Source organism: Lupinus angustifolius, unplaced genomic scaffold (genome assembly GCF_001865875.1).
Source record: "Lupinus angustifolius cultivar Tanjil unplaced genomic scaffold, LupAngTanjil_v1.0 Scaffold_29_74, whole genome shotgun sequence".
In the NCBI taxonomy this organism is placed as follows: Eukaryota; Viridiplantae; Streptophyta; class Magnoliopsida; order Fabales; family Fabaceae; genus Lupinus; species Lupinus angustifolius.
In genome coordinates, this window is record NW_017720617.1 from 3,617 (window position 1) to 17,858 (window position 14,242).

General features: G+C 33.7%; 1 pseudogene; it reads right to left on the reverse strand.

Moving 5' to 3' along the window:
• Nucleotides 1-1,166: 1,166 nt before the first annotated feature.
• On the reverse strand, nt 1,167-5,425 carry LOC109338590 (annotated as a pseudogene).
• Nucleotides 5,426-14,242: the final 8,817 nt, after the last annotated feature.

Consider the following 14,242-nt stretch of genomic DNA (forward strand, 5'->3'; position numbering starts at 1 on the left):
TGACTCAACTCTTTATAGACAATAGATAGGATCACTAAGATACATTTGCAACTCAAGACCAGACTTGGCTTATGGTGTTGGATTGGTTAGTAGATATATGAAGCATCCTAAACACTCACACATGCAAGCAGTAAAGAGGATACTCAGATATCTCAAGGGAAGTATGGATTATGGTGTTATGTTCCCTGCCAACAAAAGCAGAGAACTTAGCACAATCTATTGCTATACAGATGCAGATTGGTGTGGTGATAAGGATGATAGAAAGAGCACAAGTGGATACCTATTCAAGCTTGGCAATGGAGCTGTGAGTTGGAATTCTAAGAAGCAAAAGGTTGTTGCTCTAACATCATGTGAAGGAGAATACATTGCAGCCTGCTTGGAAGGACAACAAGCACTATGGTTGCAAGCATTGCTCATAGAGTTAGGAATGCCAATGGATGAACCAATCTTGTTTCTTGTGGACAAAAAATCAGCCACCAATCTAGCAAAGAATCCAGTCTCTCATGGCAGAAGCAAGCATATAGAAACCAAGTATCATTTCTTGAGAGATCAAGTCGAGAAGAACAACTTGAAGCTAGAATTTTCTAAAACTCGAGAACAATAAGCTGACATACTCACCAAACCAGTGAAAAAAGATGATTTTCAAAGGCATGGAAGAGAAGAGAACTTGGTGTGATATGCTTAGCTAGTATGAATTAAGGGAGAGTTTTGAGAATAATGTAATTCATTTAGCTAGTTGCGTTAATCAATTAATAGATTGTATAATCGATTAAAAAGACAGATATTTCTGTTATAAAATGCATTGTTCATAAAATAAAAAAGGCGCGAAGTATTCTTTCAATTTTTTGCTCAATACACACTTTCACTCGATAAGTGATTATCCATATCTTAATCGATTAATTTCTTTCTTTTCTTCCTTTCCTTCCAACATGATTGATATGTAATTCTCTCGCGAGCGCCCCACATGCTCCATTATAATAAAACTTTGCATAAAAATAAAATTAGAAGATAAGATGAGATAAGGAATTTGAATCCAATGTAATCATTAGCTTGACTCACTCATTAAAATACACACAACTCATAGAACATCTCTCATATAAATATTTGATGAACTGTAATTAAAAAAAACATTCAAATTACCAAAGGTGTAAGTAAAGTCACAAGGTGTAAGTAAGTCACAACTCTTCAATTCTTTATAATTAGTTAACAACTCTACAATTCTTTATGATTTTACCACTAGTCCCAGTGAAAGGACTAATCTTGCTCAACTTCACTATAGCAGTAGCAAAGTCATTAAAAAATGCAACATTATTAGTACTATGAGTCATGACCAAAGAATCTTGAGACCCTCCATTGAAAATCACTTGATCATAGTGAAGAAGGCCACGGTTAGCAACAAGGTCTCTATAGTAATTATTGTCAAAACGATTAGGAGTGAGTGAATCAAGAGGTGCCAAATTGGTTTCACCTCTAGAGGAGAAAGGGCAATTGGATTGTCTAGAGGTGGCAAATTTGGTGTCAATGTTAGTCTCATTGTAAATGTGAGTTTTGAAAAAAATGGGACTTTGATTGGCCTATGGTGTAGGCACCAGAGAGTATTGTGTTGTCACTTGGGCTTAGACCTTTGGCTGCAAATTTCGTAGTGAGAGTGGCAATGTTAGAGGATAATGTAGGGAGGTCATTGTTGGGTGCATCTTTGTTGTTCTTGCATCTCTTCTGCCTAGTGGTACTGCTCATGAAGGTAATGAATGTAAACTACAAATTCCCATTTAATTTATTATTCAAAACCAAATAGGGTGAGACTTGACTAAAATTGCTTACTTTGTGACCTAGAGTTTGGGGGTCAATTCTTAGAAATATCTTTATCACATCCATGTAAAGGTAAGTTGCTATATCTATCATTCTCAAATCTCAATAAATGATAATTTCTTATATTGAGTGCCTCTTTTCTTATTACTCATACATCAAAATTAATGATATACTGAAGTCACCTTATTATAGTATAGTATAGAGTTACATAATTGATGATATTGATAAAGTAAAATTCACAATCATTTTTCTCTAGAGAAAATGATATATGCATTGACACTCTAAGAGATTTTATAGTGTCATTATATCATTTATCATTTATATTTAAATTAAAGTAATACAAATGAATTATAGATGATATAATGATTGTGTATAAATTTTTCCATTGATAGCGCAAAGATATTATACTCTTTTCTCTATAATATATATATATATATATATATATTAGAAACATCGGCTCATCTTTAATCTTCACATGATATATGTTATTCCTGAATTGAACCTGATTCATGATTATATTTTTCCAAATGAAAAACACAAGGCAATGTTTACGGCTACTTGCTTTTTTTTCTTTCTCTTTTTGTAAAGAGATGGTGACTATGAGTGATTTCTTTCTTATAAAGACTTATATGGAGATGTATGTATGTAGAGACAATTAATAAAGAGATGGTGACTATAAGCACATCTTCTGTCTTACAATATGTCATTCATATATTATAAATTATAATTGGTAAGAAATTTTTTAATAATTAAACTTTTAACTTAAATATATTTTTTCTATCAATCACAATACATGAGTACATGACATAAAGAGTAACACATATTTTGGGACAAAATATGTGCTCACATCTCAACAATGGAATCTAAGCAGGGGTAGGAAAAAAGCCCTTATATATATTTTTATGAAAAATCCAATTTATTCTCTAAATTTTAAAAATGTATAAAAAAATCTTTTAACGTTTAGTTTGGTTGTAAAAATAGTCATCCATCATAAAACAAAATACTTCTAAAAGTTATATGATGTGAGTTTTAGTCCCTGAACTTGGAAACAATTATAAAAAAGTAAGGGGAATTCTACTTTAAACAATGAAAAATAATTTGACATAGATGGAATGAGTACTTCCAAAATCTACCCACAATGGAGAGGATAGTTGACCAATGAATGGGGATGGGTGAGAAATTTTATCCACAAAAATCTGAGTATTGATGTGGGGATAGGTATTATATTACTCAACTCGCTCCATACCCACACATACATAAACATTAACTTTTTTCTATTGAAGATAATTGAAACTATTAGACATATACAACGATTCAAGTACATCCTTAAACCATAAAAAATCTCTAATTGATAGCAAACTAACACACTCAACACTAACACACACTTAAGAGTATTTGCATCTATATTAGTTATAAGCTAGAAACAACACTATCTTCATTCTCCAATTTAAATGCAAGACATAACAGCATTACTATTCTCCATTGTTGTAAAATGATCTCCCCGTTTCTTTCACTGTCACAATGATATCATAAAATGAGAAATTGCTTAACATTAAAATTATTCAATTCACTATATTGAGTTTGTTATGTTCTTATGCTAAATTCGTTTTTTATATGCAAAATAATTTACAACTATGAATAATATAAGTGGTGATATAACCCGTTACAAAGAAAAATCTATATTAGAATTGTTAGGTCTAAGATTTTTGGATTTATTATAGTAGATTTGTGGATAATGGGTGCGGATATGAGTGCATAAGTACCCAACTATGAGTGGATATTAAAGTTGCTATTCACATAGATTAGGGGATAGGTGAGTAATTTTTTAAAATTAGAAAAAGAATGTAATAAATTTTAAAAACTATATATCAACAATATAAGAATTGTTTTTTATATTAACATTACATTATCTATCATTCATTTTCAATCATTGTAGACTCTTAAATAAAAGTATACAATTAAATATTATTAACTATGTATAAATATTTACATTATCAGTGCGCATAGATATTAAACTATTTTAAAAGACTGATACGTGGAAGAATAATCTAATGTACTATACCGAGAATTGCCATTACCAAAAGTACATAGTCACCCTATAAAAACCTGGATATATATTGTAAGGGTAAATTTGATGCAACCGTAAGATTAAAAAGAAAAAGCCAAATAAAAAAGAAATGGGTTACCAGAGCTACTCCATCTCTTGCTGCAAGTGCTAGAATATCTGTGCATGACACTTCACCATTGCAAGCAGGATTTGCTTCAACGTTGGTCTTAATGGTATCAATAACTTCGAAACCTCTCACATTTATGTTAGCTCGTGCATTTTTCTCACCGACAAAGGTGGCAGTGTCATCCAATAATATTGATTAACATATCCGTGACCTTTATTAATTAAAAAAAAGTGACACTTTTACGCACACAAAAAAATCATTCAGATTTACATCAATTCAATTTATTTTCTAGATACAAATAGGAATGGCAATAGGGTTGAGATTGAGTTTGTGCTTACCAAAATCTGACCCTGAATTCAAAAACCGAACCCAAACTCGAATTAAGCGGAGTTGAAAACAAAGCTATCATGACGGTTTTAGGTAACCTGATGGTAACCCGCCTGAAACATGTTGTAAAAGAATGGATTCAGATGTTTTATTCCTCAAAACTGCATTGTTTATATACACAAAAATTGTTCCTAAAATCTAAACAAATTTATCTACATATCACCTTCAGATTTGATTTTAGGATAATAACAACATAATCAATCTAAACAAATTTGTTCACATACTCACCTTCAGATTTGATTTTAGGATAATAACAACCTAATCGATCTAAGCAAATCTGTTTACATGGATTTGGTTTGTTATTATTGCATTACCCCTCAAGTGGGAGCATGGAGATTCAGAATGTCCAACTTGCCTAGGAAGGATTCAAACTGTGGTTATCACAAAGCTTTGGTGAAGATATCTGCGAGTTGAGCAATAGTAGAGACATAGGTTGGAAGAATATCATTGAAAATTAGTTGAATAGTTTTTCAACACGGATGTCCTAACCTGTTGTGTCATACTTCTAGCTCATTCATTCCTTCAACTTTCTATATCTTCTTTGTTGGGTCTTCTAAAAAAAGATAGAATTCATTCCTTCATTCACCCAAACCAATCAACATCTTTGAGGTTCAGTCCTCTATAGCCAGTGGCGGTGCTACATGCACCTCACGGTGTGCAAATGCACACCTTTAATTTTTTTGAAAAAATATGTATACCGCCAACAACTTTACAAGTCTAAAATATATATTTTTTTGTAAACAATATTACATGTTTCATGGAGTTGTGCTAAATAATTTTATACTATTTTGGATGTGTAACTTAAAGAAGTTCATGATCGTTTCTCCAAAATGAATACTCAATTGCTTCTTTGTATATCTTGTTTGAGTCTAACCAATTTGTTCTTTAATTTTAAAGTGACTCACACTTGGCTTAAGACCAGACCATGCTTCTTCAAGGGTCTTGTAGCCTAATTTCTTGGTAGGACTTCTATTGATTATGTAGGCTGCAGTTGATATAGCCTCAACCCAGAATTCCTTTGGCATATTCTTGGTCCTTAGCATGCTTCTGACCATGTTTAGAAGGGTTCTATTTTTCTTTCTGCTACACCATTATGTTGAGGTGTATAAGGGGCTGTTATTTCATGATAGATCCCTTCTCTACTGCAATATTCTCTGAATTCAGCAGAGGTGTACTCACCTCCACCATTTGACCTTACTTGTTTTAGTTTCAGCTCACTCTCCCTTTCTACGTGAGCCTTGAACCTTAGAAATTTGTCATAAACCTCATTTTTCCTCTTTAGTGGATAGATACATACCTTTCTGGTGTGGTCATCAATGAATGTTAGGAAGTGCCTGTTTCCACCAATTGAATCTATTTCAAAAGGTCCACACACATCAGTGTGGATAAATTCCAGAGGTTTTGTAGTTCTTGAGGGAATGCTTGATAGAAAGGAGTTCCTAGTTTGCTTGTTGGTTAGGCATTCTTCACATAGTGATTATGGTGCTTTGATGTGAGGAAGTCCAATCACATGTCCATTCTTGCTTAATTCTTCAAGACTTCTGAAATTCAGATGCTCATATCTTTGATGCCACAACCAAATGTCTTGATCTGCAGCTGCCTTGAGACACTTGTGATCATCAATTTGGATCAGAATTTTAAAAGTCATGTTTGATGAAAGAGGTGCCTTCAAAATCATTTGATTGTTTCTATCAAATACATTCAGCATCCCATTTTTCATCTCCATCATGTATCCTTTTTCAAGCAATTGTACAAGACTCAGCAAGTTGTTTTTCATCTTTGGCACATAGAGCACTCTTGATATGTAGGATTTCCTCTCATCCTTTCTCTGAATCATCATAGTATTAATTCCTTCAGTTCACATTGAACTCATGTCAGCATAATTAACTTTGCTTTTAGTTGTTTCATCAAGAGTTATGAACCAATCTCTTCTTCCAGTCATATGATTTGAGCAACATGTGTCCAAATACCAGAAATCAACATTCTCTGCCTTGTCTTGATTACTTCTGGTAGTTGTCATCAATAAGCAATGATCACCATCAGACTCATTGGATTTTCCCTCTTGAGCTAATCCAACCTCATCTTCCTTCCCTCTTGACCATTTTGTAACTTTGCATTCTGAGGCAAAGTGACCATATCCCCTACAATTGTAGCATTGCAATTTTTTCTTATCATGATTTCTTCTGACATTTGAGTTTTTATAGGAATTCTTGATCTGCGCAGGCTCTGTACCCCCTTTTATCATAGTGTATTCAGACTTTCTTGATGAAGATACTTGCTCACTGTTTCTGCATCTATTATTCTGCATCCTCCCTTTGCTTTTCTTATTCCATTGAGCAGAGAATCTTTTGTTGAATCTTGCTTGTAGAGCATGTTCACCACCCTTGTCAAGATTTCTCTCTTTCAAACTTAACTCATGTGCTTCAAGTGAGCCTTGTAGTCCTCAAGATTCTTTGACTCTTCAATGGCAACCACTATATGATCATATTTTGGGGTCAATGTTCTAAGCACTTTCTCCACCACAGTTTGCTCTTTGATCTCTTCTCCACATGACCTCATCTGATTTGTTAAAGACAGAATCTTAGTCATGTATTCTGAGATTGTTTCACTTTCATCCATTTGGAGAAGCTCATATTGTATACGTAAGGTCTACAACTTTATTTTCTTGATTTTTGCAACACCTTCATAGCTCTTATCCAAGCTTTCTCGAGCTTCCTCTGCTATTGTAGCAACAACAATCTTCTCAAAATTAGCACTATCTACACATTGGTGAATAAGGAATAATGCTTTACAATCCCTCTTCTTTACTTCTTTGTAGGTAGATCTTTGGGTTTCATTTGCATTCTCACCTATCTCCTGATAACCATTCGGCACAACCTCAAACACTTCCTGGAACCCAAAAATTGCTTTCATTTGGGTCCTCCATCTATCAAAGTTCTTGCCATCAAGTATTGGCAAATCCATTGTTGTTTGTCATTGTATAGAACACCCTCTGTGCAGCCTCTTCTTCTTGCTTAGCTGATTCACCCAGAATCTGTCCACTTCGTATTTTCCTTCACATGTCCACCCAGGATCGTTATTAATGCTCTTGATACCACTGTTGTGACATACACACAGTATGCAGGAAAAGAAATAAGAAAAGATTGAAGAAGATGATAGATTTTTAGAGTAATGGTGGAAGAATGTATATTTTCTGTTATTGATCAAAATGCAGAATAACAGACTAACAATTACAAGGAATGACAATATATTATTTATAGCAGAAAGTTAACTAACTAACATACTAAAAATAGTATAACTAATACACCTAAAACTGAATTACACATGTGCTTTAATAACTATAATGAGAATTGCCCTAAAATTAATGAATAAAAAATAATTCAAACAAAGATAAAATAAATATGCATTGCACTGCTAATAACTTATGTATCTTTTATGAATGCTTTTAATAGATTACACTTAGAAGAATTAATTTCAATATCACAATTAGAATAAGAGTGTAAAATTTGTACACTAACAGTGTAAAGATTTATACACATACACACTATCATCCACCATTCATTTAGATTTCTTTTTTTAAAAAGTCAACAATAATTAAACATCAATGGTGGATGATACAATGACATAATTAAACATCATTGTTGGATGATACAATGACAGTGTATAAATCTTGTACACTGTCAGTGCATACATCTTTTTCTCTTAAAATAAATTGATTTTTTTATTAAGACAAAGAATAATGTGATTGTGATGAATAAATTCGAATGAAAACTATCGTTCACTGTTCTGTCTGTTGCATATCCTTTTACATGGCAATATTAATATCATATAATTGTAAGTTATGCTTTGGATGATGATGTTAGTGTCTTATAAAATCTAATATGGAACTATGTTAATTTTAGACTGACGTTATATTAGGATGATAGAATCAGGAGTAAAAACTGGAAGTACAATATTTGGATTGTCATAATCAACTCAACTAAAAAAAGTAAGATGAAAATTTGGAAAAACCAATGTATAGAATAAAGATAAAAATACTGACGAAGAAAAATTAAATTCATAATTTTCTACCACTATTGTCCTATAAGGGTCAATGATTGTTTTTAATATAATACTGGTAGAAGAATAAATTTCATAATCACAATTAAATTAAATCTTTTTTGCTTAAGCATATAGGGGTAGACTGCTAATTTTATAAGCGTAATTAATATATATTTCATTTGATCTTTTAAACTATTATTTGAAAGTTAGAATTAGAATATATGAAAATGACAATAATTTATGATAATTATATGTTATTGATATGAACTTTTATTTCCTGAGATATTATGAACACTCAATTTCATTGTGCCCTTACAAAGAAAGCACATTTAAATTGTTATTAATCAAAACGGCAAAAGACTTATTCTGTAGTTTTTAGGATAAAAAATTCATCTTTATTCATTCACAAATATAAGTGTTGAAATTTTACGAAAATGGACTACCAAAGTCACGAGCAAAAGAAACTATATATCCAAAGAAGTAGGGAGGAAATGGTTCTAGTCCAGTTATGCTCTTAATAAGCTTATCTCCTTCTTTGCCTATAGACCTGAATATATAAATGAATTGGTTAGATTTGTGGATTTGAGGAAATCACATCTAAATATACTAAAGTCAGTATTTCAACACTAATGGAAATGGTTGTTTCCTTGGAACAAGGACACTTAAATAGAACTACTGAGAATACAAATATTAATAACCAAGACCAGTCTATTACATGTCATCCTCACTATCACATGAAAATTGCAGAAACTCAAGGTTATCATGAATGAATATTACCTTTCTACTAGGTAGATGTTGCTGGACTAGAGCATGCCAAAAGAATAGGATACAAGGTCCTATGTTCACATTGTCAGAAGCTTTCAGCATTCACTTGGCAATGATTGCAGAGTTGTTATAATCGCCTGCATAAAATTCGACCGACTTTAATGAGTAAAAAACCTGTACAAGGGTAGCCATTGCAAGGAAAGTAATTTACAAGATACAATGCAGTTATTTTCAGGCAGTTACACTTTGAGGCATTGATGAAATGGAATTAAGATAAAAAGAAAAGGGGATCAGACGTGACAGGTAATTTCAAAGGTTCAAACCGAGAGTTAATCATTTCAGTTACATAATATACTTGTAGTCATTATAATTGGTAATTCTCTTTGAGCAGTTTCAAAAAAGTAAAAGTCACGATAGATTGCTAAACCTCAATGAGCACCTCGAAGGTTTTGACAAACCTACACTCAGCTATAAAAGAGAACACATACAGCATGCCGATGGGGGGTTCACACAGAAAAATTATACCACAATTAGAGAGCATACATACACGTCATTAGGAGATATACACATATCATACCACAATTAGAGAGCATACATACAGGCCATTCCTACAGAGTTAATCAGAGAACACATAAATATCTCACATGTCACACAACAGTCCATCCATCTTGCATATCACACAAGAACCAAAGAGTAACACACCATAGAGCAATATACAGAAGCAACCATACACAATACCACATAACCATCAGAAAAAAGAGCCGAAAAAGCTATCACAGATTGTACAAACGCATATCCTACCTCAACAAACACATATCCTACCTAAACACACACAGTTGTTGGAGAGAACAAATACACAATTATTTAGAATATACAACACATTGAGAGAGTAACCTCGATACACATACACAAAAGAGAAGGAACTAGAAAAAGAAGGCTACCATTTAAAGATCAAGCGAAAAAGGTATACCCTCATCTACATTATTCATCCTATTCAAGTATTTAGAAATAGAAAATGCACCTTATTCGTCATGTTTTATGAATAGCAAAGCATGTATACTTATTTATCAAATACATCACTAGGTATTTTATCAAATTGTCAAAATTTCATGTTGAGGCATTCTGAACAAACTCCTTTCATATTATTCAATTGATAATTTGAAAAGTGAACAATGGATGATTATTTATAGGTGCTAAAGCTAGCCCCTTGAACTTAAACTAATTCAGTTTATATAAAAACTGATTTAGTTTTATCCTAACAGCATGCTAACTAATCATCCAACTGTAACTACTATATTATTCTATTATACCCCCTTGAAGCTGAGGGTGCACAGATTGACTAGCTTCTTGAATGATGATCTTGGATCCTTAGTTGATTTCTAAGAGTTATGAACTGATTGTGAGGAAGAGGTTTAGTCAAAACATCAGCAGTCTGAAATGCAGATGGTATGTGCTTCACAATAAGGGTCTTGTTTTGAATTTTGTCCCTTACAAAATATAGATCCAACTCTATGTGTTTGGTTATGCTATGTAGTACCGAGTTGTGAGACATAGCCACTGTACTTAGATTATCACAGAGTATATAAGGAGTGTTGAAGGGAACTCTGATTTCTTTAAGAAGAGATTCTATCCACATTAACTCTTGAGAAGCCAAAGCAAGACTCCTATACTCAGCTTCAGTGCTTGATCTTGAAATAGTGTTCTACTTTTTGGACCACCATGTGACAAGATTAGGACCAAGATATAAGCATGCACCAGATGTAGACTTTCTATCATCAATATCAGAGGCCCAATTTGCATCACAATATGCAACTAGAGGGAGAGATGTGTTGCGAGTAGCAGCAGTGATAGTTAGTCCCATAGACTTGGTGCCTTGAAGATATCTTAGTATACGTTTCACTACTGTCCAGTGAGAATTTAAAGGTTTGTCTAAGAATTGACATACCTTATTCACACTGTAAGTGATATCTGGTCTAGTGATAGTGGCATATTGTAATGCTCCAACTATGGACCTATAAAAAGTAGGATCTTCAAAATAATCAGTACCATGCTTAGTTAACTTGCAATTACTAGCCATTGGAGTATTGATGGCTTTAGCAGAAGAAAGATTGGCTTTGTCAAATAAGTCTCTAATGTACTTGGACTGAGTCAGGAATAGAGAACCATATTTCTTGTGTTTGACCTCAATTCCCAAGAAATAATCCAGAGGACCTAATTGTTTTAATGCAAAAGTGTTACTAAGATCCTTAATGACTTGTTGAACATGATGAGTTGATGACCCTGTGACAATGATATCATCTACATACACCAAAGCAAAAAGTTGATGTTTCTCTGAGGATTGAAAGAAGAGAGAGTTATCACACTTGCTGACTTGAAAACCAAGTTTGATGAGAGAGCCTTTGAGCCTTTCAAACCATTGCCTAGGTGCTTGTTTGAGGCCATAGATAGCTTTATTTAATTTGCACACTAGAGTCTTGTCACTGTTTTGAAATCCAATAGGGTGAGTCATATATACGTCTTCATTTAGGAAACCATTGAGAAATGCATTGTTAACATCTAGTTGCTCAATTGGCCAATGATGTGTAACAGCCAAGGTCAACAAAATTCTAATGGTGACTGGTTTAACCACAGGAGAAAATGTCTCATCATAATCAATCCCTTGCTTTTGATGAAAGCCCTTTGCCACCAATCTAGCTTTGTATTTATTAATAGACCTATCTGGATTTTCTTTTATTCGAAAGACCCATTTGCACCCAATGGCATGTTTGAGAGGAGGAAGAGGAACCAATGTCCAAGTGTTGAGGGCCATGAGAGCATCATATTCAGCTTGCATTGCCTTCTGCCAGAGAGGTTTCGTGAGAGCAACTTTAGCACTGGTAGGTTCATATTGAACAAGTTGAACACTTCGAAATTTTGGTTTATAGATACCAGATTTAGATCTCGTTTGCATAGGATGAGTGGAAATAGTAGAAGCAATATCAACACCAGAAAAAGTCGACGGAATAGAGGGTGAATCACCTGTTGCTTGTATAACAGGAGATGAAGAAGTGGTAATGGGTAATGAAGGAGAAGATGACTGAGTATTTGAAGGCAGATTTGCCAAAGGAAGACAATGAGGAGTAGAGTGATGAATAGGTGAAGAAGTAGGGACAGTGGAGTAAAGTGGAGAATTATGACAAATAACAGATGGATTGGAGACATTAGTGTGTAAAGGTTTTGAGTCAGAACTGTGAGAGGAATTGGCAAAGGGAAATTTTGGACTCGTTGAAAATCACATCCTTTGAGATATAAATTTTTCCATCTTTGGAAAGATACTTGTACCCTTTGTGATTTAGGGAATAGCCAAGAAAGGTGCACTCAGAGCTCCTAGGATCAAGTTTATGTTTGTTGTATGGTCTAAGCAAAGGGAAGCAGGCACATCCGAATACTTTGAGAAAATTGTAATCAGGTGAGTGACCAAATAGAAGTTGATAGGGTGAGTTGTGTTGAAGAGTAATGGTAGGAAGTCTGTTTATGAGAAAGACTGCAGTTATAAAGGCATGATCCCAATAATTCATAGGTAATTGAGCATGAGTGAGCAAGGTTAAACCAGTTTCAACTATATGCCTATGTTTTCTTTCAACAGTTCCTTGTTGATGATGTGTGTGAGGACAAAAAATCCTATGCACAACCCCAATGATTTTAAGAAAAGCACTAAACGACCTAAACTCTCCACCATAATCACTTTGAACACTTTTAATAGTGGTGTTAAACTGGGTATGAACAAATTTCAGAAAATACTGAAACACTGATAGTGTTTCAGATTTCTGTTTTAACAAAAAAAATCCATGTGTGCTTAGTGTAAGCATCAACAATGGAAAGATAATATCTAAACCCTGTGATAGAATGAACAGGTGCAGGACCCCAAAGATCAACATAGACTAACTCAAAGCAGGCATTATAAACAGATGTAGATCTAGGAGCATGAATTCTATGAGCTTTACCAACACAACATGAATTGCAAAATTCAAAGTCATTGTTATTTGCACAAGGAATCTTACAGAGTTTCAAGACATCCTTTACAACTGTGAAATGAGGATGACCTAACCTGTAATGCCATAAGGAATGTAAACTAGTTTTATTACAAGGATTGGAAACAGGCAAACCAGTACAATCTTTAGTGTGAGTAAAAGTAGATGGTTGACAACTGGTGAAGTTAAGAAGAAGACCATGAAAGGCATAGAGACCCTCCTTAGTAAGGAAACCTTGGAGAAGAAGTTCATTAGTAGCCTGTGATTTGACAAAACAAGTATTAGGATGAAATTCAAAATAACATGAATTGTCTTTTGTAAAATGGGATACACTTAAGAGATTTTTGGTAATGTGATATAAACCAAAGGGGGGCAACCTATGATTATGGAGGACAATCTTACAAGTAAGAAAGCCACTTGGAGACCACATTCTTGGAAGGAAATTATAATAGTTTTTAGTTATTATTTTCAATAAATAGAGATTTTATTCTCATGGGTAGTTTTAGGATTTATTTTAGTCTTAGGATTTATTTTAATTATTATCTAAGTATTTTATTTAGCTTCATTAAAATGATGTAATATGAGGGTTGGAAATGTATTTATTTCCTTGTAACATGGTCCAATAATGGCCAAGGAATTATGTACTAGGAGGGCACGTGGAAACATCATAAAAATCGTGCATCCACCTTTGAAAGGCCATGAAGACATCATGAAGTCTTACCTATTTTGGAAGAGCACGTGAGAATCTTCTAAGGCAAATACCAAGGGATCATCAAACCATGAAATTTGTTTCCTAATCCAAACAAATCAGATTGGAATGAAATCAAGGAGGTCCAAAACTTTCCATATATTAGGATGGCGTGTAAAGGCAAGGGAATCCATTCAAAAACTTCCCTTATTCAGTTCAACTCAGATTGGAATGCCATCAAGGAGGTCCAAAACTTTCCTTATGTGAGGATGGCGTGTAAATGCAAGGGAATCCATTCAAAAACTTTCCTTATTCAAGATTAGCACATGTGGGAATTAGGCCAAGGCAATCAGAATTCAAATCTTCTC